Source organism: Plectropomus leopardus, chromosome 17, assembly GCF_026936395.1.
Source record: "Plectropomus leopardus strain MGB_pleo_1.0 chromosome 17, ASM2693639v1, whole genome shotgun sequence".
Lineage (NCBI taxonomy): Eukaryota > Metazoa > Chordata > Actinopteri > Perciformes > Serranidae > Plectropomus > Plectropomus leopardus.
Window position 1 is genome coordinate 22985084 of NC_142192.1, and position 27797 is coordinate 23012880.

General features: G+C 40.0%; 1 long non-coding RNA gene across 2 annotated transcripts in view; it reads right to left on the reverse strand.

Moving 5' to 3' along the window:
* LOC148186659 (uncharacterized) overlaps window positions 1-27797 on the reverse strand; it is a 44533-nt gene that overhangs the window by 5867 nt on the left and 10869 nt on the right. For both annotated transcript variants that reach the window (XR_015779502.1, XR_015779501.1), the window contains exons 2-3: window positions 23941-24099; window positions 5096-5169 (exon numbers count right to left, since the gene is read on the reverse strand). This is a non-coding gene — a long non-coding RNA (uncharacterized LOC148186659). The remainder of the gene's footprint in view (window positions 1-5095; window positions 5170-23940; window positions 24100-27797) is intronic.

Sequence of the window (27797 nt, forward strand, 5' to 3'; positions counted from 1 at the left end):
TTCATCTGATGGTTGTGGACCTTGATAGAACAGACCAGCCGAGACAGGTTGGACCCGTACCCAGTGTTAATGGTCCAGACTTCATTTAAAAAATCTGGTGTATGTTGAGCTATCGAAGCCTCCTGATAATTCTGACTTTAAGCTGTTCTTTCAGTCATGTGTTTTATGGACACAGTATGAAATGAATACAGTTTTAGGGAGTCAAATAACTTGCAGTAAAGTTGAAACATTTTTAAAGTGACGTGTTATTTACTTGGTTTGCAAATTTGTGATGATTCAACTCATGACCCAGTCGGAAAGAAGGGGCATGCCCTGATTTTGAGGCAACGGAAAACAGATGCTCACAGTGATTTATAGAAAATAATAACGCCAGTGAAGTCCCCTCTCTCACAGTATTTTTTTTGTAAAAACCTGGTATTGAGCTCCTTATTAAAGGTATAGTTTGATATTTTTTTGAATATTTGTTTGGCTGACAAGAATTTGACTCTAAGTTGGTTCCCGAGTCAGCAGCTGATTAGCTTGGCTCACATAAAAACTAGAAACAGGGGGAAAAAAGCAAACCTAGCTCTGTTCAAAGTTAACAAAAATCTAACTATCATCACCCTCAAATGTCACTTACATTTAACACGAGTACGAGTACGGTAACACCACTTGGACAAACTGCAACACATTGTCATACTAGAACCAGGAGCAATAACAGTGCCATTTTTTTTAAGTTTAATCATATTTCTAAATACCTTTGCTGATGGTTATTTTGGATGACAGAGGGTGGTTTCCTGGTACATTTAAAAAATATACATTTTCATCAATATATTCAGAGGGAGATATATTGCAGTGGGCGCGCAGTCCAAACACGCCTCTCTGCCACCTGTCAATATGATAATATTAAAAAAAACTGTGGCTCTCCCTCACCTGATGCTGAAGCTGTGGGGCGTACAGCGGTCTCTCTCTCATCTGATGCTAACACTACTGGAGTGTCTCACTCATTTTTAAAGGACTTATTTGTAATTACCAGCAACCAAGTCCAACCGAATACGGGGCAGTATTTCACTCTCTCTTGCCTCATCTCATAACAATAATGCCAAATGGTTAACCCTTTGAAATCATAACAATAATGCCAAATGGTTAACCCTTTGAAATCTGAATTGACATCACTTTTCTTGTGCCGTCTTCCCAACCCTTTGAAACCTGTGTAAACTGTTTGGATTTGTTTCAAAAACATGGGGGAAAAGTTTCAAGAAATTAGTAAAAGTGACAAGAAAATTGCCTGAAAATTAGTCGTGCATTAGTGTACGCCATAAAGATAATCGAGCATGGCTCAGTTCAAGATTTGGCACACCACACCATAGTGTACCTGATGTAGCCATAGCTATTAAACTAGATCTTACTCATCCTAAGAAAATCTTCTCAAAACTGCTCATGTATGTTTACATGAGCACATCTTTTGGCCTTTAGGCCTGCAAGCCTTTAAGAAAACACTAGTCCCACTGCCAGTTAAACAAGTAGTCATAGATGATGCAATTTTTGTTGCTCTTTTTGAGAAAATTTTAAAATAAAAATAATTTGGCCCTTAAAGAAAATCTTTTTCTTTCTATCTTCACAGTACAGTTGTGTAACAATCTGAGTTGTGTGGGCAGGTGGGCTTTTTACAATAACTGTTAAAATCCTGCACTCAATGAGTAATGAGGAGGGGTCATATACAGAGCACCCTGGACAGCTCCTGCAATTATGGATGTTGCAGGATCAGCTCCTTGCCGAATTTTGTGACACATTAGAATTTGTTATATTAAAAAGCTGAAACAGTTAGATATGTAGGCTACTCAATAAAATTAACTCTGTAATCTGTTTCCAGTGTTGTGAAGTGGTCTGTGAAATTTAGTTGTTCCACTTTTTCCATTTGTAAGCTACTTTCCACTAAGCTAACCAGCTGCTGGCTCGAGTTACATATTTACCGTACAGATATGAGTGGTATTGATCCTAATAAAAATAAAAATAAAAATAAAAATAAAAATAAAAATAAAAATAAAAATAAAAATAAAAATAAAAATAAACTATATCTGTATGGCACTTTCATACAAGAAATGCAAAGAAAGTATATGCACCAAGTGCTTAACATGAAATGACAGATATAGAAGACATAAGGACATAATAAAACTAAGGTAAGATCAGAATAGAATACACTTAAAACCCACTTAATAATACTAGTAAAAGTAAGAAAAACATTAAGACAAAAATAGAATGCACAGAATGCATAACATAAGATTGAAAATAAAATCCACTGAGATAAGATTAATAAAAATAATGCTTAAAAAAGTGTATAAAATCCATCCAATTAAGGAAAATACAACATTTTAAAGCGGCGCGGCAGTGTGTAAGTGCGTAGCAAAATGCAAATGCACTTAAAATGCAAAGCAGTTAAGTCAGATCTTCCCATCTAAGTTCCTGCAAGGCAGCGAACAAGCACATAGCCCAAAGTGTCAAACTGTTCCTTAAACATAGTAAGTAATGCAAGACTTTCCCTGCAGTTTTTTTTAGTTTTTGAGTCGTCACTTTTGGAAAGAAGGGAGGAGAGGGACATAAACCCATGACGGTGCAGGGAAGCACATGTTTGCTTGGTGAAGAGTAACTGTCCTTCACAGCACTGATGGATGCATTGGGGGAACCCCAATGATAGCCACCCTTCAATTCAAAATATGATGTGGCAGAGGAGGACACACCAGCCTGATACCTTCCACCCCTGGGTAAAGAATGTCCCCCACCTCCTCACCAGCACAACGAGCGATCACACCTTTTGTGCAGAGGCAGACAAAAGGGGAGCCCCAGGCTGATGTGGTCTTCGTATAGCTGTGTGTGAGTGTGAGTGCATGAGTGGGTCTCTGTGTGTTTCTGCTGTGTGGCTGCGTGTGTATTTGTGCGTGTACGTGAATAGCTGTGTGGGGGACAATGCAACACGTTAAACCAAATGTGGGAGGTGTGAAGACAGGGGATCTGCTGCAGTCAAAATGAACAAGGAAGAAAACTGCTTTTGCTTTGTTTTCGCGTCTTGTGAAATTGCAATTAATTATGTTTATTGTCAGGCTTTTTGATCTAGCTGGTTACCTATGGAGCTGGCTATTGTTAGATGTCAGAAATATAAAGGAGATGTCCATGAAAAGAACAATCACAGGCAGTTACATGAACAAGCATAGAAAGCCATGTGTATAGAGCCTATTTAACAATACACTGATTTAGAATTGAGCACTCTTTGAAGGTGTTGGGAACAAAACTAGGGTTGATTTCACCTGTGTGGTTAGCAGTGGTTGGCAGTGAGTCACCCAGAGCTGCAGAGGATGTGAGTGGGTGGTCTCACACCGCCGTAAAGCTATTTTCTCTTTCACTTTCTCAACTGGATTTCACTGAATCTAATTCAAAATCACTTAGAGAGAGCATTTTAAAGTAGAAATTGTAGTGACAGTATTCATGTAGCAGGTGTATTTCAGGAAAGTATAAAATAATCAGTGTAAATGTTGCACATTGTGAACAAGGCCACTTCTCTGCTACTAGAACACCTGGGGTTTAGGGTCAGTGCTGATGGCTACCTATGGAAAGCAAAAGGGCTCACATATTTTTGTCCAGATAATAGTTAAACGAAATGTTTTTTGTCCACAAGCTTTGCTCACTTTGGTTAAATTCACATTTGAAAACCTGCATTAAAATCCCCCCAGTGGCAATCACACTGAACTGATTTGATCTTGATTGCATGATTACATGCAGGATTTCAGCTTTACATCACATAATTTATTATTAACCTGAGCAACTTGGCTTGACTTCTTTCAAAAACATGGGAAGAAGGCGACGAGCAATGAAAGAAGAAATAACCCCAAAATTAGAAAGAAAATAGTAAAAAAAAAAGTGAATATTACCTGAAAATTAGCACGCGCACACACAAACGCACACACAAAAAACAAAGCAAAAAAAGCCCAAGACAAACAAGATTTCAAAAAAGTGCCTCAAAAACTAAAATAGTCCTGTGACTTTATTTTAAATATATCATTATAATAATAAATATATTTTTTCCCTAGCTTTTTCTTTATTTTTTCCCTATTATAGCAGTGCAAATAGCTCTGATGTGCATGCAGCATTAAAAACAAAATAGAACAAACATAAAAACACAGTATTGGCAACAAGATCTCTGAGCTTGGATAAAAGGCCCAGAGGTTACTAGATGGCATTAGAGGCAGAGTTTTGCACTGTATCTTGATACAGAAGGAGTCTGCAGTAAGAAGGAGTTGACAGTTAGGTTTAGGCAACAAAACTTCTGACTTTATGGTAAGAATAAGATTGTAAATAAGAGCAGAAAAATAACGGTGTATTGTGGTGGGAGTGAGACCGGGCTGGTATGGGTGAGTGTATTAGTCCATGCACACTGGGAGCAAATCTTAATATGATAATTTAACATTTCATCATTTCCCTGAACAGCTCAACAGAACTTTTCCCCAGCTGACATTTTGGCTTGTCATTGTAAGAAAAGCACAGGTGTTATTTATGACGTTAACAATGGCTCACTTTTACTCAAGTGTCAAAGCCATGACAGTGTGACAATGAGCCAGCATGCACATTAGCAGGAGCCTAAAATGGAAGCAGCTAAACAGAATTCAGCCATCTTTCATTTTTAATATTTACCGCAGTTTTCCCTGCTGTGACATGTCAAAAAGCCCTCTGTGAAAAAAGCCCATTGGCAGCAGTAAAAATTACTGTTTGCATCTGAGATATGGTTCTTTGAGGTAACTGAAATGAACTGCATTTTGGTGCAACTCATAACTTTTGATGTCTGATATTCAGACAAAGTGCTGGCATGCTGAAACTTCATCAGTCACAGTTGAATTAGTGGCAGGTGGTGTGACTTTTGTGTTGGCTGGTTGTTAGCTAGTTACAGTGATGAAGACTTCTGGCTTTCTATAAGTGTCCATCTCACTGACAATCCTTTCACTGGCTTCACGTGCGAAATCTCTTATCTCTTTGTATGAGAGGCAAAGGAAAAGCACATACTACCACACATCACACTTATTAAAGGAATACTTCACCCCAAATGATAATTTGTATATAAAATACTCACTTTGCATTGAATTTGTGAAGAAAACTTTGCTTCTCTGCATGTCTCCATTGTGAGCGTTGAAGAATCAAAACAATCTGTCCAAAAACAGAGAAAATTATTAATTAACTTAAGTAAATGGGGGCCAGGTTTAAAAGCACCAAAACTGGTCTCATTTATCCAGTTGTATATTTAGTACTCCACAGAACGTTAGTATTTAAAACACTTAAAATGCACCCTCTTGCCCCGGTACATGAGACTGTTTATGCAGACATGTTTAAAAGTAATGTCAAAAACCAAGTGGTCTTTGGATCCAAGGACATATGAAGCCAAAAAGTAATGAGTCAAACTGACTTACTAGTACTTTTCTTTGTGGTCAATTAGTCATAAAAAATACCAAGGCGCACTGTATAAAGGTGAAAAAGCCTTTGATAAATGGGCTTACCACCTACACGTTTCAACTTACAGTCTTGATCAAGGTATGCAAAGACAAGTGGCAGCTCACAGATATAGCAAGGCTGGTGTCAGCTGTAGGCGATCAGAGCAGCACTATATAACTGTCACAGGTGCAGCCAATGAAGTGAGTGTGAACACAATCAAATCAACTCCAACAAAGCACCAACATCTTCAAGACCAGCAAACTCAACTTAAATGATAAATAACATCAGACATTCATAAATAATCAAAATACCCCTATGGAATAAATATATGTAAACATAACCTTGGTTGCTGTTTACAGTTGGTGCCTTAACATCTTGGCCACCTGTGCACCTCTCTTTTTTTTTTTAAATCATCCTTTGATTTGCCATCCTGGTTTCATTTAAGAGGACAAAACCTGGCAAACTGTAGATAAAAAAACCTGACCTGAGACCCATCCCAGTTTGCATTGCTGGCCCGTGACACTCTGCCAGTCTTGGCAGAGCCGATGTGACTCGGGGTTCAACACCAGGGTCGGCAGGCATCAGCCTCCTAATGCCAATTAACAGCGATCAGCTCTTTGTGTCTCTCTGATTCCTGCCATAAACAGGGTCACTAGTTGCTGCCTCCCCCCTCTAACCCTGCGTGCATGTCAGATAGCTTAGCCATGACTCTCACTGCAGGATCAAGTGTGTGTGTGTGTACTGTATGTGTGTGATGCTGCAGCCTGCTGGCCTTCCTCTGTGCCGAGGCCAGAAGGCATGCTCCCCGAATCCTGCCAGCTTCTCCACAGTCTGGGGCCACTGATGTCAGAATGGCAGGAGCTTGTAGGCGGCTGCTATTAGTGAGTCCTCTTCACGCCGGATTCTGGAGTTCGGATTCTGGTTGTGTAACTTGTTTCTTGTGGGACAGGGAGGGGGACGCATGTCTGTGTGTGTGTGTGTGTGTGTGTGTGTGTGTGTGTGTGTGTGTGTGTGTGTGTGTGTGTGTGTGTGTGTGTGTGTGTGTGTGTGTGTGTGTGTGTGTGTGTTCAGGAGGAGGGGAGGTGTGAGGAGTTAGGGGGGCTAACTTTTGGCTCGGAGCAGTGTGAGTGGACATTCATCCACACTAATGACATGTCATTAAGCTTTCTGAGCTAGATATTTACTTTTAGAAATACCTGTTCTTTTCGAAATTTTGAGTGAACACCTCTGAACAGCTGTCCTCCCCACGTCTGTGTTTATGGTTCAGTCCTGCCTCCTGTATAGAGCAGCAGCAGGGGCGAACCATCACATTTGGTGCCCAGCGTGGGGGCGGTTGGTGAGCTGTCGAGCTCCAACTATCCCATGGAGCTTTTCTTCTGTCTTTTCAGTACAATTTTGACTAACCTCATTTGCATCTGCTAATTAGATCCTGTTAGCATAATTCATACACATGACACCCTTTTGAAGCTAATGAATAGATACATCTCCAGACAACTCGCAATGAGCATTTAATGAGACTCTACTTACTCATGAACGCGTGTTACTGTGGAGGAGAAAGTTGAAGACGAGAAATCAGAAGCATCACATTTTGTGCCTCAAAGTCAGGTGGTAGTTAGATATTAAAAACTTGATAATGCAGTAACATTTGCAATATGACCTGCTGTAAAGAAGGTTAAATACATATTCAGTGGAGCCTGTAAATGTGCTTTTCATACTGAAGTTTGTAAAAACATCAATCCATCCATTTGTGTTATTATGACAGGACACTACAGATGGTGGGACATAGATTATAACTGTGATACATCCATTTCTGTTTAGATAAGCTATATGCAAAACACTGAAATATGAATATTCATAAGTGAAAATGGTAAGTATGATTCATCGTATACAGCTGGGTATAATTCACAGAGACAATGTGTAGAATATAGAGCCGAACCTTCCTGCCAGGTTCACTATAAAATCTGACAAGTTGATTTGACTCAGGAAAAATCTAGGAAACTGATTGCCTTCAAAATAACAATTTGTCTCAATTCATGTTTCCTTTATATGTATTTGTTAAGTTTACCTGTATTTACATAATTTTGTATTGTTGCAACTTAAAAATGATGAGTGTAATTAGATCAATCTGTCTAAGTTTTAGCAACTTCAGTATGCCAAGTTAGTCTAACATAACTTGATCATTACAAAGAGGATTTCACCAGTGATGAAGTTACAGGATCTATAAGTCCTGTTTTGTTAACATGTTTATGAATAGATACATATGACTGACGAGTTTGCAGCCAACAGAATACAGAATATAAGGCACAATAAACTTGGTTTACTTAAATTGCTAAAACTTAGAAAAATTGATTTGATTAAACTTTTTTATTTTCAATTTGCAATAACTTCAAAAAATCAAGTAAATATAACTAAATTATAGGTTAATATTAAGTTGGGTAATACAAGTTTTATTTTTCAAGGCAATCGGTCTCCTAGTTTTTTGTTTTTTTTAAGTAAAATACTTCAGTAAACCAAGTTTACTGTGTTATATATTCTGTATTCTGCTGGTTGCAAACTAGTCATATGTATATTTTTTTTACTTGAGAAAAAAGATACAATTAAATGAAATGCACTGGTGCCTTTAGGCACTTGTGGGGGTGACATATTGCTTTTTAACACGAAGGCCACTTTGTGAAGTTACTTTTAGTTTCATTTTTAGTATTAAGACCTGAACACAAAAAAACTACAGAAAAGCTTACTGGCTGACACAAAGCAAACATACTGGACATCATATACTGGTAACAAAGTAGAACTCAGATCTTCTAACATCATCATCGGCAAAATCATCTTTGTCATGATCATGATTTTGAAGTCAGACTAACTTTGTTTACTGAAGTTGCTAACACATCACAAGGTGATTTCACTGGTCATTTCATCAAGTTGCAACCACTTAAAAAAGTAAATAAAGGTAAATTTTAAATAAAATTAAAAGTTAATTATAAAATAAACATAAATTAGGATTAATAGTTATATTAACTTTCCTTTTTCAAGGCAGCCGGTTGCCAAGATTATTTTAAGAAACAACAACTTGTCAAATTTTACAGTGTTGTCTTAACAGGAACAGAACTCCCAGTGTACTTACATATCGTGAACTGTTGATCGCTCCATTATCAGGAAGTGTTCCTGATGAGAGTTCACAGCTTTAAGTGATCAGTGATCCCCGTCAGAGCCGGGGTCACCACAGGAAGCACGTTTCTACTATTTAACACGCAACTCCTCAGGCGTTTTATTTTTAACTTCTCTATAGGATCAAATTCAGTCATATGTTAAAGGAATACTTTACCCTGGAAATTAACATTTGTAGATCAATTAATCTTGCCATGTTATCTTGAATTTGAGAAAAAGACTTTGCTTTTTTCACCTGCCTCCATGCCAAGATTTAGGGTCACATTTAACAACAGCAAAACTGCATCAAGCTTGTGTGGCCCCAAGCTAAATAACATTATTGTTGACACCTGTATGAGCAAGCTGGTAGCCGTGGATCCTCAGGTACTGTCCTTAGGACCAGTCCAAAGTCAAGGCTTTAATGTAAAGCTGACCATGCTTTTTATTGTATTATTATTATTATGTTTTTAGTATTTTATTCTTTCATTGTATTTACTTTTATTGTTATGCTTTTATTGTTTTTATCTGGATTTCTAATTATCATCTGTCCTCTTTGTAATATGTTCTTGCATCAGGTCTCTTGTGTAATTCTACCATAATTTCTGTCTGGCCTTGGTTAGGCATTATTGTTTGGCTTCTATTCTTACAGTGACTAACTTTCTTCTGCTTTGCTTTGTTTGTAAAGGCATTTTGCAAACTTATTATAGCAAGATATGTTTACAAACTCTCACAAAACCCATGTAGCGACACATGCATTTGACTAAAAAAACATTGTATTGGAGTCTTGAAAAGATAAGTTTCACTCTCAGTTCAGTTTTAAATAATACGGTTTCCTTTGTTAGTTCAAAGTAACATAGTATAACTAACTTACAAATAAACGTACCAATTTACAAATGGTCATTTTGTGGATGAAGCATTTCTCTCAGGAATATAAGTCTGGTTCTCACTTTAGTCTGTATTTTAATGACATTCTCATGTATGCTTTCTTTTGATAGTTACTGACCGCAAGAGAATGAAGAAAGTCTGCCATACGGCCCCGCTGCTGTCACACATCTTATCTACACACTAAAGTAGATGCCTTGAAAAAAAAGATACAATTAAATGAAATGAAGGCATAAATTGGTGCTTTTGTAGTGCCTTTTTCATTATTATTATTATTATTATTATTATTATTATTATTATTAACTTATCCTGCATTTAGATCTGTGCAGACTTTCTATTTCACACGACTCATTATGCTTAATGCTTAATATGGCTTACCAACTCTATTTCATCATGTTTTTGATGACATTTAGCCATGTTTTCTTATATAAGTTCATCAAAAATAGTAGGGGTTTTAGGAGTAAAGCAATGTATCATGTTTGGTCCCAAGTAATAAAGTGTGATAAAGATTAAGAATAATTTTCTCCTGAATCACAAAAAAAAATTGTAGGCAACTGTAAATTAAAGTTACTGTTGTTATAAAGTGGTTTCATGATTAATGCACAAATGCAGAAACCTCACCTTTGCACTGGTGCCTTTAGACACTTCTGGGGGGAACATATTGCTTTTTAACACAAAGGTCACTTTGTGATGTTACTTTTAGTTTAATTTTTAGTTTTGAGACCTGAACACAAAAAACCTACAGAAAGGCTTACTGGTGGACACAAAGCAAACATACTGGACATCATATACTGGTAATTATTTTTAAAGCAATTCTTTTGTCAAAAGGCAGAATTATGTATATAGTATGTTACTATATACATAATGGACCAAATGTGGAGATTCAAGACCAGCCAGGTTGTTGGAGACATGGTGGTTCTTAAAGTCGTGAAACATCTTTAGACTTCAATAGCAACTTCAGTTGCCTCTATTTTATAAAACCTTAATAAATTCATTAATTCGTGTACTTTCTATTTTCTTTTTTAAATCTTTTCTGTTTGGTTGGTGGGTAATATGAAAGTACTCCAGTATTTAGTAGCGCATTTTCTATGAATATTTCTATTAGGACAAGAAACAAAATTAACTAATAGATCAACCTTTTCCAGCACTATCATTTATGAAACATTATTTGTGTCTCATGACTACAAGCTGCAAAAATTGGTCTTGTAATTATAACTTCAAATTTTACATTTTTCATATAACCACATTGATTTGCACAAATTCACAAACACAAATTAATTTCCACATTTAGAGGCTGTAGCGTGGAGTGTTGGAGTTCTGCTGTCATTCTGGTGTGGAGCTCCACCTGGCTGATTGAGTGAGGACCCAGCAGGGAGCCTTGAATCATCTCAGCTGAGGCCTCATGGCTTGGCCTGGCTGGAGCCCTCATGATGTGATACCACAGTGAGCCAGGCCTGAGTGTGTTTGTGCCGGAGTGTGGGTACGCTTGTCTATGTGCCTGTCTTTCTGAGAGTCTGTGCGTGCGTGTATTTTTGTCTGCGTGAGTCTGTGTATGTCTGTGTATGCATCGTGATGTGTGTACTTATGTACACATGCACGCCTGTGTGTGTGCATTTGAGCAAGTGTGTGTGCACTTGTGTGTGTGTGTGTGTGTTTGCTCCCGTCTGCTCCCTCCAACCGGTTGATCTTTCACATTTCGCACGGGCAGGAGGGACAGGAGGCTGCCAGGCTGCGCCCGGAGCCTGGGTACAGTACGGTTAGCAATGCCCGGCATTCATTAGCACCTCCCAAGCTGTCTGCACTTTTACCAAACGCTCTAGCTAGCTAACATGCACTGGCTCCCTGCTCCCTGCTCTCGTCACCCCAGTAAAGGCCTTCACCATGCGTTGGCTCCACTCAGCCACAGCTGAGGCCTCCAGTCTTGGCTTGGGCCATTTCAACTTTGTTACAGTTCAGCAGAGTGACACAATGGGAGGCAGCTTTGACAGAGTTCACAGAACTTTATATCTGAGGATGTGAATTCCTCTTTCACTCTTTTACACAGTGTTACTTGGTTCATCCAAGTTTGAATGGGACACTTTGGCAGATAAAATACATTAGAATCTACACTAACACTGCTCTGTGTGTTTCTTGTTTCCTGCAAGAGAAATGCTGGATGCTGAACCTGTTTGTACCAATTTAAATTTCCGATCATGTTAAATTATTGGTTTGCTCTGGCCTATTTCACAGATGGTTAAAGGGATACAATTTCCAGCCAGCTTTGAATCATAATGTACTATGTGTAAACAAACTTTTGTAATTTTTTTCCCATCCTACAAGCACCCAGATCTCCCTGCTCATCTGTCAGCTAAAATCCTGATTTTCACTGGCTCTATGGCTATTGCTCGAACCACTGCTTGTACTTGTAGAGCCAGACCGGCCCCTCTTTTAACCAAACTCAGATAAAATTGTGAAACTAAGCAATTCTGATCAAATATGAACCAAATTCTATAACTGCATTGTATATTTCTCACATAAAGAGTTTTCAGAAACATAATTTGGTGTACTGTTAAACCAGCTGGTTCTCATTCTGAAGTTGTCAAATACTGACACTTTTGCAGCGAGTTTACTGTAAGATGCCGACGCCAAAAGCCACCTTTTGCGGCTGTGTGATATGCCACTGGACGGCATCAGCAGAGGATTGAACCATTTGCGTTGTTATTATATGCTCCCTGAGAGCACCTACTACAACAGTACGATTCGCAGCCTGGTGGCGTCAGTTGATAATGTGGCCAGACAGAGCCGTGTCTGCATGATGTGCCCCTGGACATCGTCAGGTTGAAACACTGCTGGTAACGACATAATATAAAGCCACAGACTTTCACACAGGAGGTCTGTGTTTGCTTCCCATCTGAATGTGATGTTTAATTTTCTACACCCAACTATGTGCCCTTTTTGCTTAAACCTGAGCATGTGCATTTGCTTACTTCCCGGCTCGTAAAGAGCAGACACAGAGGGATACCTTGAGCGTAATATGTAGACGCAGAAGTCCATTGACAAAGCGGCAATATGTGATGACTTGGGATGAGAACATGTTGCACTTTACGTCACCCACCAGTGGGAGCGTTTATTGTTCTGGTGCCGCACAGTGCATAGTACTAAGTTTTCTACCTCTGGGCAAAAGCGAAAGCCATAGCCTTCTCTGTTTTCTCTGGTCATGTAGCACCAGTTTTCAGAATCTGCTTCTCTCTAAAATGAGAGCTCTTTCCAGCAGTAAAATACTTATATAAATAACTAATCATCTCAGACTGGAATTGGCTAGCATTTAGTGTGTGCCCTATGCATGTAAATATTAACGTAAATATGCTCTAAACAGGGTGCCCATGATGGCAAAAATTTCTCACCCGCCACCACAAAGGCCGGGGGTTCAGTTCCCACTATAGCGGTACCTCTGGCTTGCGCGTGCATGCCAAAAAACACAATTGGCAGTGGTTGTTGGTGGGAAGCCAGTGAGGGATCATGTTCTTGACACTGTACTTGCAACTCTTAAAATAACAAACAGTTTCATTTCATGTTGGAAAGACTAACTAAAAGTATTTGTGATGGAAATAACAACAATCTAAAACATGCTCTATACAAGGATTAAAAAAAAACCCTTAAAAGTATATCAAAGCATGTGTGGCTAGAAGAAGAGCCCTTTTATACATAAACACACACGCAGTTGGCACTCTGCTGAGCGAGTCGCTTGAGTTTTTTTTTACACTCTACATGATCATATGACTTAATGACAGTTCTCAAAAAAGGAGAGAAAGAGTTAAGGAATCAGACCTGTGCTAAGCCGTGATTCTACGGAAGGCAACATTACACGAGGTGTGTCTCACCTCATTACTCATCTCCTTCTTCTACACTTCCAGAGCCCCCCTTTCTCTCACTCTTACCCACTCTCTCAAGCTTTCATATGTTCTCTCTCTCCTCCGTCTCCTCTCATTTGATCTCCGCTCTTCCCCTCACAGGCTCAACAGGCTGGGGATACCTCTGAGAGCTGCGACCGGGGTGCAAAGAACACAGCAGGAGTGGTATTTGCCAGTCTTGGCACTTCCCCAGCCAACTCTGTTAAAGCCTGAATATACTCCATCTCGAGCGCTTCTGAGTAGCCTTCAAATGAGACTTCAGAAACTATTTCATGGTTCCTGAAAAGTGTGGACATTTAAAGTATATGTTACAGACCAAATGAAATACCTTTTCATGTTTTTAGCATTATTGCCAAGTAGCCATTGACTGTATCGGCCATACCTCCATCCTTTGACCAGCAGCTTTTGTTGTTGTGCTCTTTCAGCAATAAAAAGTGTTGTATGAAAGGTCTGGCGTCCTCAATCATTGTGTGTCAGGCAACACCTAAGCTGTGAAATAATGGTGGAAAGTGGTGGAAATCAAACCGCACCAGATCAATACCAGCCAGCTCTCACCAAAAAAAATCAGCCATCTACTGTAAGTCAACTGTGCAAACAGCTTACATACTTACATTTTTTTGCATGTTGCTTTTAGTGGCCATAATAATTATTACGTGAGCAAAGGAGGAAGTGAGGTGATTGAGTATAATAAGCAACAGTATAATAAGTCCACGCAAAATTTTATATGAAGATGGAAGAAGTCCTTTTAAAGTGGATGGGAGAGGTGGTCAAACAAACACAGGACTTTCACCCAGTAGACCAATGTCCATGCCCCAAAGTCAATATTAACTTCTTTTAATGACAGTGTAGCACAGTTAGCTAGTTTGTGTAGCATAGGCTGACCCTATACACTACTGACATGTATGCCATGTGACTTATGTTACATTAGTAACAAAATTACTTATTTAAAGCCAAACCATGTCGGTTTTTTTCAAAACCTCACTGCCTCATTTTGTTGCCTAAACATAACTACAAAGTTTTAGCAACTACAAAGTTTCTGTTATGTACTCCACCTTGCTTGTTAATGAGTCACACCACAGAAAAATGTGTTATTAACCAAGCCAAAGTTGAATTATTAAAAAATTTGACGTTAGGAGCGTGTCCGCTGAACAAGCTTAAACATCACTGGTTATTGACGTCAGAGCTTGTTGCATTATATCATATATTAATGTTGTTCCCTTCATCCTGATCGTCAGCATCAAGTTTGTTACGTTTTACAAGCTCTCTTAGCTCCCTTAGTGTAATAAATACATGGATAAACAAGTCTTAAAATGCCACAATCATGTGTACACAAGCAGAAAATGTACCATTCAAGTACATCATGGAAAAGGCTTTTAGGCCTGCCCAAAAAATCCTGGACACAGAAATGGCAAAAAACAGTTAAACTATGTAACAGTTTAACTTTGTAACTCCACAACTCCACATGTTTTCAACAAGTATTTTCTAACATATTCAGCGTGTTTTAAGAAAAATCACTGATTTTGCTTTACTTGGACTTTGAAGACATCTTTAAAACTGCAACCATTTGGACAGCAATATGATGTTTTGATGACAGGTGGAAATAGTAGTAGTTGAAAATCAATTGAAGCACAATTTGTTTTAACATGTGTTTAAGTTATTTTAGTTATGGTGAGCTATGCTTTGTTCTTATGGGAAGGGTGAGAGCCTCTCTGCTAGGTCCCTCTGCCTGCGCTGTTTCTGTGTTTCCATGGCTGCAGATTTGACTGAGTGCAATCAGCATCATATGACACACCTGGGCCTGCAGAGGCCCATGCACACAGTTCAGCAGTCTCTAATTACCATACCTCTGTGTTTTTTGTTTCTTTTTTCCATTGTATTTACAGCACAACACCCATACAGCACACTTTTACTTATCTACTCCCCACATTACTGACTCTACAGATTTTGCCTAGCTATTTGTGAGTTGTTTTGATGACTTTTTGTGGTCAAGTAATCACTTTATTTGTCAATTTATCTATGTCTCCCCACTGTCTCCAGCTAAAGAGTTGAACTGTGACAGTCATATATGTCATTTGTGAAGTCAGTGAAAATTGACCTATTCTGTCATTTAAGTATGAAAGAGTGTTCACTGATAAAATAAAATCAACTTTTAGGAACTTTATTTCAAAATGAAGGTCTTTTGTTGTTATTTGAAATAACATTTGCAGCCTTGATGAACATGAAAAAATCTCTGCGTCTGTTATATTGATTGAATACAAAATGTTAATGCCAAAAATTCTCAATGAGAAAAGCAACTTCCAAATAAAAAATAACAATAAGGGGAAAAAGTCACTAAATTATAACTCTGCCACACTCTGTCTCACAGAGTAACAACACTTTCAAGAATGAAAAGAGCTCAGCGATTCCAATTAATGGATCTTGTAGCAGTACAGTATATACAATACATACTATATATAGCAACACTCTCAGCCCGGGCTGCTGCTATCTTTAGTTTACAAATTAGAAATCAGTGCATCACAAGCAGACAAGTAACACCTCTTAAAGAAATAAATATGCACAACAGGTTTTAGTTCATATAAGGTTGACTTAAACACTTGTACTTTCAATTTGTAACGCTGGCCTGACAAGTAGCAGCTACAGGGTAGTTTGTGGACAACTTTTTGAAACACAAATTAAAATGATTATTAGAGATTTTCAGATTTTTCTGAAACTGCAAGATAGTGTAGAGGTGTAGATTTAAATTGATGCGGAAAATGCACAAACTACTGCATAAACACCAGAATGCAGGAAATTGAGCGTTAAAAACTCAAAATTTCCTGGCAGGGGACCTCCAAACCCCCTGTGTCATATGACCCCCCCGCCCCCAACAAAACTTACACCCGAGAGAGTATAATTCCTCGTGGGTGGTGTTTGGCTTGTACACCTATTTAACAGATAAGTTTGAATGGAAGGAAAATTCACTTTTTCCCACTGTAAGTATAAAAATAAAGGTTTTTTTCATTGTCTTCTACGCCAACAAGCTTCATCTGAGTTTAAACAACCCACCAGCATAAAAATGCAATCAAAGACGACATTTTAAAATGACTTATGGTTATTCGATCAATGTTAGCTCAGCCATAACCTTCGTAATTCACTCTCACTGTTAGTTGTCAGTCTCATTCTCTCTCGCTGCAGACAGGGCACCATAATGCGTGCCTGCAGGCTAACATAAATGCTGGGGGTTTCAAAGTGTACGGTAATATGGGCTGAAGGTTTGTGCCACAGTTTTATCGGGCTCATTTAAGGCACACCATGTTCAGTCTGTTCCTCCATGAGCAAGTCCATCTGTTTCCTGGATTCGCTGTAGCATGCTACGCGCCCTGACAAACACTTTGGAGATATAGTTTGAGGCTAATCATCTGAATGGAAGACAACCCGAGAAAAGCTGTTCTGCCACATCCTGCAGCGGGAGGGGGCTAATGATATTCAATAGGAAATGTATTTATCTGCCGAGCCACGTCATTCTCAATACCCTCATGATGGAAAGATAGATGGGGAGGGAGCGCAGAATATGAAAACTAATTAACACTTAAGTGCATGACAAGCCTGTCATGCCTGTTATGTTGAGGAGTTTAACAATTCAGTCTGTAGATTCCTCATTTGAAATTTTCTTTGACATATATGGTAAATGACTTCTGATGTTTGATTTATCCACAATTTTTTATGTTGTCATACTTTGAGATAAAACTTTTAAGTATTCTTCTTTTGTGCTTATTTCATTTAATGTTTTTCCACTGAGGAAAAAAACAAGGCTTGTCACAAACATGAAAAGCGAGTGAGACAAAGCAGTTTTTTTGGATCTGCAAACATCCGCAGTGGCAAAGCTGCAAAAAAGGCCACCGCTGACTTGAACTAATTTTAGGTGATGCCATGCGCACAGGACAACCTGCTGGGCCCAAAATGGGCCTTCGCCATGCCATGACAAACAAGTAGTGGGCGAAAAAGAGAAAGGGAAAATTGATAAATGCAGCAGCCCACGCCAGTTTTCTTTTCCAAGTGAACAATACCATCATTGTTCAGCAGGGGCTCTGGCACGGCTCGCATGGTGGCGGTTGATTGTTTTGTAAAATCAACAACTTAGAAAATAGATTTCTGAGATTTCTGGCTCTTGTTTCCAATGTGGGTAGACTATACATCTTTTTAAAAACAATTGTTACCCTATCATGCAGACTGAATGCAGCAAGTGATTTAAAGGAAAATATAAAGTGACAATTATTAAAGGTTATATGCTTTCTTTTTTTTAATGTATATTGCTCTGAAGCCCTACTTTCTCCATCGGGCCTTCTGTGCGTCTGCAGGCTGCAGCCCGTCAGCTCCTTTTCTCTTCCAGCTCACCATGAGCTGTTTGGGCAGATGCTAAATGCGAACCGCAAAGCATGGATCCACCCCTCACTCCACATTCACCACACTGGCCTTTGTCTGCTTTAATTGAGCGCCCTCACTCCATTTAATGGCCTGTTTAATACTTATTGAAACAGAGCAAGTGCTGGAGGTTAAATACATCTTAATGCACCGCGTTAATCCTTTCATTTAAAGAAATGTAAAGCCGCTTGAAAGCTGCAAGATTGCCTCCATTAATTAGGGGGTCTCTCTGCTCCGTTGGTCGGCCAAGCCGTGTGTCGGTGTTGTAAATGGTGGGAGAGGGCGGCAGAAAGAGAGGCCGTACACGACGCTAATACAGCTGGCAGAAATGGATAAAAGAGGAGCCAGAGTTTTATTTAGCAAGGCATCAAAAGAAACCGTGGTTGTACAAGCTTGAGTGCACTATGCTCTTTGGTGAAATCTTACAGTTGTTGGTAGGAACGGAGAGGACAAGGTGTTTTTGTTTTGTTTTGTTTTTTTTTAAAAAAAAAAGGATTAAAAAAAAGATTTTTATATAACACTTTTTTTCTCTGTTTATATCAGTGTTTAATTTAATATCTTTCATTTAAAATACTTGCAATCTTACATGCTCTGATCTTTTCCCACACTTATTTTTCGCTGTTTTTATTTCGCCCTAAAAATCACCTACTTTACACTTGTATTACATTCTCTACCTTGAGACTCATTAATGCAAATGCTGGTTATAGGAATTTACCAGCGAGGATCATTTGTTTGTTTTTCACAGGGTGGAGAGTTGGCACTGCAGCATTTTGATCCCCGCGCTGCTGTTCCTGACTCCTGTACAGAATGACCCTCTTTCCATAGCGACGTGGGCCGGCCCACTGTAGACTCGTCTGGGCTCCAAGCCATGCTCTACGGGTGAGGGCGTGTGGTCACAACACTCCTACGCCCCGTATCCTACCCCCTTCCCCCCTCACTCCATTGCTTTCACCCAAATCCATCTCCTCCAACCTCCCATTCTCTTCTCTTCCGCTGAAATTTGGACTGACTGTGCCTCCTCTTCACTTTCTTTACATCAAAAGTAGGGTCACACCAGGCTACATAGAAGCTTCCTCTAGCCTCCCAGGATCACTCCCGACCCCGAAAGAGTTGCATATTGTGTTACATACAACTGCTCAAAAACAATTATCAACCTGCAAAATATCACCCAGCTGATACGATGTCACCAACGCGGGAGAAGTCTGAGGCCGCCGAGGACAACTCCTCTCCGGAGTCACATAAGCAGATTGCCGTCATCTTGAACGCTGCTCTACCACCACCACCCGACAAACCAACCCCCCACCCGCGTCCCCCGCCCTGCTGCTGCACTCCGCTTTAATTTCCCGACACTTTGAAAGCTTTTCTCACTGTATATTTTATCACTTTTTCTTAAGACTTGCGCTCAGCTACGCCTCAGCTCCTTTTAAAATACAGAGCCAAAAAACAAGACAACTCGCTTCTTGGATTCTCTCTCTCTCTCTCTCTCTTTTCCTCTCTCTCATCCCATTGTGAACAGGCTTATTGGAAAGAGCGCACTTAACAGAAGAATTTCACACTGTATTAGAAGAATGCATCTTTTCACACCTGTAAATATCTTGTCTAATCTGCTTGGTAACCAGCCCCTCTGAGGGAGGGCCACATGCTGTACAGCAGAGGGGCGATGGTGGAATTTGCTTCCACTGCCAGGAGGAGAAACACAAGAGACAATAATGTTACATCCTGTAAATCATAGAAAATGAACATATATGAAAATCGCACTGCCGCTCCTTTGTCTTACAACTGTGCTGAGCATTCATTCATCATTTGCTAAAAAAGAAAAGTTAAATAAATAGCAGCAAACACCGTCTATTAATTCCCAACATGCGGTTGGTTAATGTTATGTGATTGAAGTGTGACAAAAAGTTGTGAGGTTTATTTTTTTTTTTTTGTTGCTGTTGTGATGAAGCTGGTAGATCTGTGGGCGTGTAATCGCACCGAGGTAGAGACACTCGCAGACAGGCACACATTACATCTCGACGTGCCAACAAGTTCAGGAGTGAAATCCTGTGGATGCGAGCACATGTAAAGTCATCATAACATTGGAACAAGGTTATCTGAGAAATGGCAGTTTATGTGGCAGTTTATGTTTTACCTTCATGAATAGAAAATATGCTGACTGATTGGGAGGGTTTTTGCACATGCGCGACGGCACATGAACAAACAGCGGATGGCACGCGCTCTCGCATGATCACTAACGCAAACACACCCTGACACCCCCCCCGAACAACACACTCCAAATCACCTTAAAATTAATATCACACTTTTTATATATATATATATATATATTTTACAAATGTTAACAGATTCACTTTTTCAGGATTGACGATGAGCGCAGAGCTTCTCTGTCAGACAAAGCAAGTCCTGACATGTAACTATCGATCAGTCATCCATCAATTGACATGCTGTTGATGAACAGGTGATAGTTCAAATGGACAAGTGTCAGCATGCCCTGTACCGAACACTGCACTGCTACCCCTTCGTTACCCCCTCCTACAGCTCACAGATATGTCTAATTGCCTACAGACTACACCCCCCACCCCCTCCCCCCTTCACAACCTTCCACCTTGCCCCCGGCCAGAGCAGGGGCAGCATGGCGGTCGGTGGACCTTGGGAGAGTGGTCTCGGCTGGGGCCCCCTCACTAACACTCAGCCCAATGTGTTAATAGATCCAATGCCATCTTATTTTCGCACTTCTGTGAGACGGCAAGGGGCGGCCAAGCGGGCTCGGCAGTCTGCCGCGCTGAAAGAGCTGGAACAAGGGGGGGTGGAGGAGGAGGTGGAGGAGGAGTGGATGGAGAAAGGGGGCAGCAGTGGGTTCACAGCACTCCACCGAGGAGGTCAAGAAGGAGGCAGGGGGCACAAGTTCAACTGTGTAACGCAGAATGATGGGATCAGCGATGGAGGGGTGCAGATGTATGAATGAGTGTGATAAAGTGTGACTGGATAGATGGATAGATAGATGGAGGAGGGCTGTGCTGCATTAGTACAATTCTTTGGGCTCTGGGATAATAAAGTGTATTCAAAGCTTTTTCCTCAACTGAAAAACAATAACATTAGTCCCACCAACCCCCGCAATGTTGGTTTGTTTGTCTCAAGTGGCAGCCGTCGTCAATCCATCAGGACTTGGCTTGGGATAGAGAGCTTAGCTAAAGAGGTGCCAGTTTGCCTCCTGGGCACCGCTGACATGCCCCTGAGCAAGGCACCGAACCCAAAACTTCTTGGGATGCTCTGACATTAGTCTATGTGTGTAAGTCCTGTTTGTGCATGTGTGTGTGTGTGTGTGTTTCAGGCCTATGTGTGTGTTTAACATGTAAAAATAATATTAGAGTGAAAAAACTGAATTTCCAACTGGGTTTGATTCCCAACTCCCAAACTCAATCAATACCAACACTTAGTTTGTGGCCATCGGTGTCAGATACCATTGCACCACGGCCTGCTTTAACAGTATGAGACACACCAGGCAGCAGCATTTTTTGACGCTATAGTATGAAGCGTGAGAGAGTCGGTATAGGTTAGGCGGGCCGAACAGCCTCCAGACTTTTACCGGGGAGCCCGCTGTTTGTTTCCCATGTGAAACCAACAGTCCAGTTATTTAAATCACAGCTAAGTGTGCTAGTATTTGTAGCATGTGATGCTACAGACATATGTCACGTGACAACATATTCTCAAATGATATCCCACAAAAATGCATACACAACAGTTTGTATGATATACGAATTAGCTCCCCATAAATGACGTTATATCCTTAACATTACATAATTAACATACAGTTATGGATGTTAGGTTTAGGCAGTCATAGTGGTTGGTTTTAGGAAAATAAACATGGTGAGAGTGTACCTTAACAATGGCATCAGTCCCACCCATGGCTCTGATTGATCATTTTTTATTTCAACCAAGAAACCGGTGTTTCATGTCAGGATGCCAGATGAATTATTCAGCTCTGTGGAGTGGGCATATTCCAAAGTCTGAACACCGGCAAATGCAAACTATGTTAGATTGGAGTTATGGTTGGTTTGTTGAATGTATAATACTTTTACACCTCCTTTCACCATGATTCTTTTCAACCTACCCCTAACCTTGCAGTTGTTTTTAGGTGTCAGTTATGTGATTTAACCAGAATATAAGAAGAGATTCGATAGAAAATACCCATATGAGTCATTTTTGGACAGTCATACAGGTAAAATCTTCAAATGCACAGACACAGATTGCTGTTTACGAAGGTAGAATCTAGTTAATTCAGTGATGCCCACTCACAACATTTATCAAAAGAAAACATAAATCATGCCAATGTATCTGCTTGCTATAATACAATCCTGATTTGAACTGTGACACCATAGTACTGGACCGCACAATGTTTCTAGTGTGTCATAGCAAAAGCTGTTCAGCATAATGTGTTATTCTTTTGACAACATCCGTTTCAGTGGACCAAAAATGGGCATAAAATGCATTTTGAGTGGCTGCAAAGTGTCAGGTTTTCTTGTTCTTACTATGCTGCCACTTTTACCGTTGGCCTCTCCGCCTTCACTTATAAAACCACAACTGAAATGAACAAGTTTTAGCTGGTTAGTTTATCATAAAATAGTGCTGGGACATGAACGTTTTTTTTAACATGAGAGAAAATAACGCAGAAAAAGTTTCATCTCGTATCGTTCACCTGAAATGCACTGAACAGCAGCAGCTGATGATATATGCAGAAAGAGAGTGTTGATTTTTACTGCAAGTTTCAGGGTCTCCAGAGGCCTCTTACTGTGACGACCTGAGAGGCAACAGTCACACTTTTTTTCTCATGACTTAAATTTTGTTCACAGAAGAGCAACACACTCGTGGGAAGCAAGTCACTTTTAACAAGTGTGAAATGTTTTTTTGATGAGTGAAATTCTTAACTTCTAGTTCTTCATTCAACTTACATAAAATGTACAGATCCAAATCAGAACATAGACAATTTTATTTAGGAGAAAAAAATCATACAGCATAAAGACTAATATTTATATAAAGGTTTTCTTCTACATGATGGTTTCTAATTGCATTTTTTAATGCTATTATGTTGTTTATTCTGTTTTGATGTGAATTGCACAATGAAGTGCAATTTGCTTTTTTATTTTTTAATTTTTAATTGTATCATTTATCATCAATTGTATCATTAAAGCTAAACAATCTTCAAGCCATGATCAGTTCAGTACTTACCAGAGAAAAATAAATCAAAATCAAAAGACCACTGAAACTGTTTTCTGATGCATCTACGGCATTCAGATTGTTTTGCAAGCAATGTGGAAGCCCTTGTTCGCTTTGCAGCGCCCACACAGTATCAAAACATTAGTCATTGTGTCACATCTGTCATGGGGTTACTCCAAAGTCACAAGTGTTTTCTTTGTGTTTTCTTTTTTTTTTTCTTACCGTAGTGTGACATACCTACGCTGGTGGTTTTTTGTTCATGTGATTTCTGATAAGTCATATGTTACCGATAAATAATTTGGGATTTTTATGCTCTTGGACCAAAAAAAAACCACATAATATATCTCACCCACATTGGGGTGGGGTGGGGGGGGGGTTGCTGCAACACCTCTCCTAACTGCAATTGTGTAAGGGTGATGTCTTTGTGTGGAATCTCCTTAGTACCAACAGTGACTTACGTGCATGGCACATCAGTCATCAATTGTCAGTTAAAACTTTCCTAAATACTAAAAATTACTTAGCACCCAGTGTGGTGGATGCAGCAAATGTTTATCAGTCTCTTTAAAAAAAAAAAAAAAAACACTCTCCTATGGCTCCCTGTGGCTTTGACAAAGAATTTACATGGAGATGAATAATGTTTTTTGTCATAATTGTATTTCAATGTTCATTTATCACAAAGCTCTTGTGGCATCTACTTTCAAAGCAGACATATTTCAAATATGTTCAACCTTTCTCGCTTGTCATCATATCCAAATGCCTGATTAGTTCTAAGGAGAGAAATTACGGGTCTTTCAGATCCTTTTAGATGTTTTTTTCAAAAATGTAAAGGTTAGAAAGATCATAAAGTATAAAAGTTCACATAGACACTCTGAGGTGTCAGGAGGAAGGGGGCGGCAGAAAGTAAGGGAGGAGCAGAGTTTGGCTCTGAGCCAAGTGTGTCTCAAGCATTTTGGGTCCTCACCTTCCGCTGCCCCTGTCAGGCTGGTCATGGTCTCCCTCTCTTGGCGTCAGAGATGCAAAGTGACAGCCAGGGTGGCTTCCATGTCAGTGAGGTGAGACTGGGCTCTCCGGCTAGATGCCCTGACCAGGACCACCCCTTTGGGTCTGCCGCGTGTGAAAACTGAAAAAAAAGAAAAAGAAAAAATTCCTCACGCTGCAGTGTCTCACCATGATTATATTGTCAGTGCCCCCTCCTAACCTGTAAGATATCCTCACCCTCCTCCTCCTCCTCCTCCTCCTCCTCCTCCACCCCCCTTCTTTCCTTCAGCTTCTCGGAGATCCAACGGTGGCAGATTAGCATGCTGTCATCAAAGTGGCAGAGTAGTAAAACAACCATTAAGCTTTTAATCGAAGAGACGGCAGGATGGGGGACAGGAGCATGTGATGTTGTGTGCGCTGATATGACAGAGCTCGTCTTGCCGAGGTGAGAAGTGACAGAGACTTGTCAAAGGTCACAGTCGGCCAGAGGCCAGCCCCACTATGCTGTCAATCCATGCTGCTCTTTTGTGGCGGCGCTCATTGATGCAAAATGCATGAGCACACTAATAAAATGTGCTCATGCTTTTATTTACACCCACGTATCTACATTACACCTTTCATTTCCACCACAACATGCATGCATTAATTCAAGTTCAAATTTACCTTTGACATGTTGGTATGTAAACTAATAATGGACACAGATTACAAGTGATTCATAACTGTATATCTCTTTGTGTCACCTCATCTGAAGGCTAGCACCTCCAGTGTGCTTTGTGATGGTACACAGTTAAGGTCACTCAGCTGTTTAGAAAACAGATCATTGCAAACGGACTAAAAGAATGTGTAAAAGTAGTCTGTGTGTGTGAGTGGGCAAGGGTGGTCAGTTTGATTTGGTATACTCTCAAAAAATGTCTTTGAAGACATCAAGGTCCCTTTTAATGATAGTTTCATGCATAGATTAATGTAAACTGTGAGTTTTGCTCATTTTTAGCCATATTACCAATGTGGCTCTAAGATGACAACATGGGTCTTTCAGTCCATCACTGAAATGTTTCAATGAGTATTTGATGCATTGGCATTAAAGTTAATACAGACATTCATTGTCCTGAAACAATACATTTGACTGACTTAGGATATTTCCCTGCTTTTCAGATAGTGCCAACATGATGGTTGTAGTTGGGGTTTGAGTGAAATGACTTGGCATCCATTGAATGGATGCAATGAAAAATTGGTACACTGATTCATGTTCCCCTTAGGTTAATAGAGTGCTGAGGAGATGATATTTATTTGTTGGCCAGCCTGGATGGTAGTGTCATACTGGTAACTTGAGGCCATAAACAAGCTACTGTCGCACGACTTCAACATTGCCACCACAATGAAGCTTTAAATCTGTTTTGGTATAATGATTTTTTTAAATGTTTGTCTAAAGTGTTAGCATCTGTTAAGGAGCCATAAGAAATCATAAACCATCTTTTAGAAGTAGTAGATGTTTACAGTTAGCTAGCATTGCAAGGCAAGCTAACAGCTAATACGCTTGCTTAAAGTGTAAACAACAGAGATATGATCACATTATACCATCTGAGGTGGAACAGATTGTGTTTTTCACGTTTTATTTTACAATCACTCTGGGAAAAGGATTAGCGTACAGTTCTGTACAAGCCCCCAGGAAGTGTGATAGGCGTTGATACAAATTTTATATAGTGGCCAAAACTGAAATAATACCATTCGAGTTAAAACACTCCCAGTGTCTTAGAAATACAGAGTTACGATAATTGCTACCGTAGTGAGATCCTAATTACAGCCAATGCTAACGGTACAATGCTAACGTAACTTGGCTAGCTAGATGTCAGATGACCTTACGTTGCATTTACATTGAATTAAAACCCTTATTGATGTTCGTTTGCTTACAGAGTTTATGCTCTCTTATTAGATTTATGCTATAGTTAGCAACATTAATTTGCAACTGTATTAGTAGAAGTTACATGTAATTTAGGTTACACTGACTGGTAGCTTGCTTTACTAGATTACACGGGTAACATTACCTAAAACACTGATGGAGAGTTGAATCATTTGCAACCTGGCGCTGAGGTCCAATCTGTTCCTCCACCCAGGGTCTTCATCTCCTGATGTTGGTAGTGACGTGCAGGTCTGCAGTCACCACCTCTGACAAACCTTAGACTGGACATACAGACATACATATTCTCATATTGTTGAAAAAAAAACTATTCAAGTCTCCTGCAGGCCCATCAGTGTTTTAGGTAAAGTTACCCATGTAATCTGCCTACCAGTCAATGTAACGTAAATTACATGTAGCTTCAACTAAAACAGTTGCAAGTAAATGTTGCTGACTCTAACATGATTCTAACAAGAGGGCATAGAGTCTGTAAACAAACGAACACCAATAAGGGTTTTAATTTAATGTAACTGCAACATAAGGTCAACTGACATTGAGGTAGCCAAGTTATGCTAGCATTGTTCCGTTAGCATTGGCTGAAATTAGTATCTAACTACGGTAGCCATTACCTCAAGATAAAAACAAAACCTAAAGCCGGCTACATAAAAGAATCACGTCAGGTCTACTTATGCATTAAAATGTCCCAACATGGAGTGATTTAATTAACATTAACACTTACTGGTGAGCGAGCCTCTGGATAATTGAAAATGAATGGGGCTCAGCACTGGAAATATCCGTGTTTATGACCCACGCGACTTCCGAATTCCACAATCACAACGGGTGTCTATGGGAGTGTCGTAACTCTCGTATGTCTAAGGCACTGGTAGGAGCCGGGAAATTAGTTAAAATGAGTTGGCAAACTAAGTTAAGTGCTTATTGTAAGTGTCACATTGGTAAAATTATCGTGTAATATGGCAATTTAGGAATGCACAAAAATTTGTGCATGGGGTTCGAGGGTTCGTAATAAGGTAAATGTTATATAATAAGGGGTAGCGCCGCCTGACAGTGGATGGACATCCTTATCCATCCTCTACTTTCTGTGACAAGTGACACACGCTTGACTCACATAAACCCGCATGCTGCCCTTGAGAGTTTTTGTCTCTCCCTGCTGAGAGGCAGTAATGTCAGTGTTTGTGTTGGTCAGCAGGGTCTCTGTCCACACAGTCAGCAGGTCAGCAGCCCCACAGCAGGACCTGGACACTGGGAGAAACACTCGGAGGGGGCAGAGGGGGTACCAGCGCAGGTTCTGAGGAGTCCACTCATCTTCAAATCTAAGCCAAGGCCTCAGATGCCAAGCCAGTCTGTCAGGCCCCCCTCTCACTGCAGTTCTGGCCTCGACACCCTGCAGTCATGGAGGCATAAACTGGCATAGGCCAGCATAAGCTTCCTCGTGGCGCTGCATATGATTAACTGGACCATTGGGCAGCTTGGCCTGGGAGAGGCCCAGGTCCTGGGCATGAGTCCACAGGGCACAGGCAAGGACAAGGGAGGCTTTGCCAGGGTGGAAGCAGATCTCTCCTCTTGTTTACATTTTATGACAATTTTGTGCTGACTTTGAGCGAAAACCAGTTTTATTCTCAATGCATCAGATGGACCCCTCTGCCAACATCAGTGTCTCACACTTTCCGAGGCTTATGTATGTATGTGTAAAATTCTTCAGATGCTAGCTAGTTAGGTTTTTACAAGTAGAGAAGGTGCCAGTGAGTCAGAAAAATGTGTCTGGAATTATGCTTGAGGTGCCTCATGTTTAGTGTATACACATTATTAGCATTTGCTAAAATAATCTAAAAGAAATGGGCCATAGAAATTCAATGTTTGGTGTTTTTGCAGTTAATATTAATGAGTTTAATAATAATTCTCATACCACACTATTAACACAGTCCCCA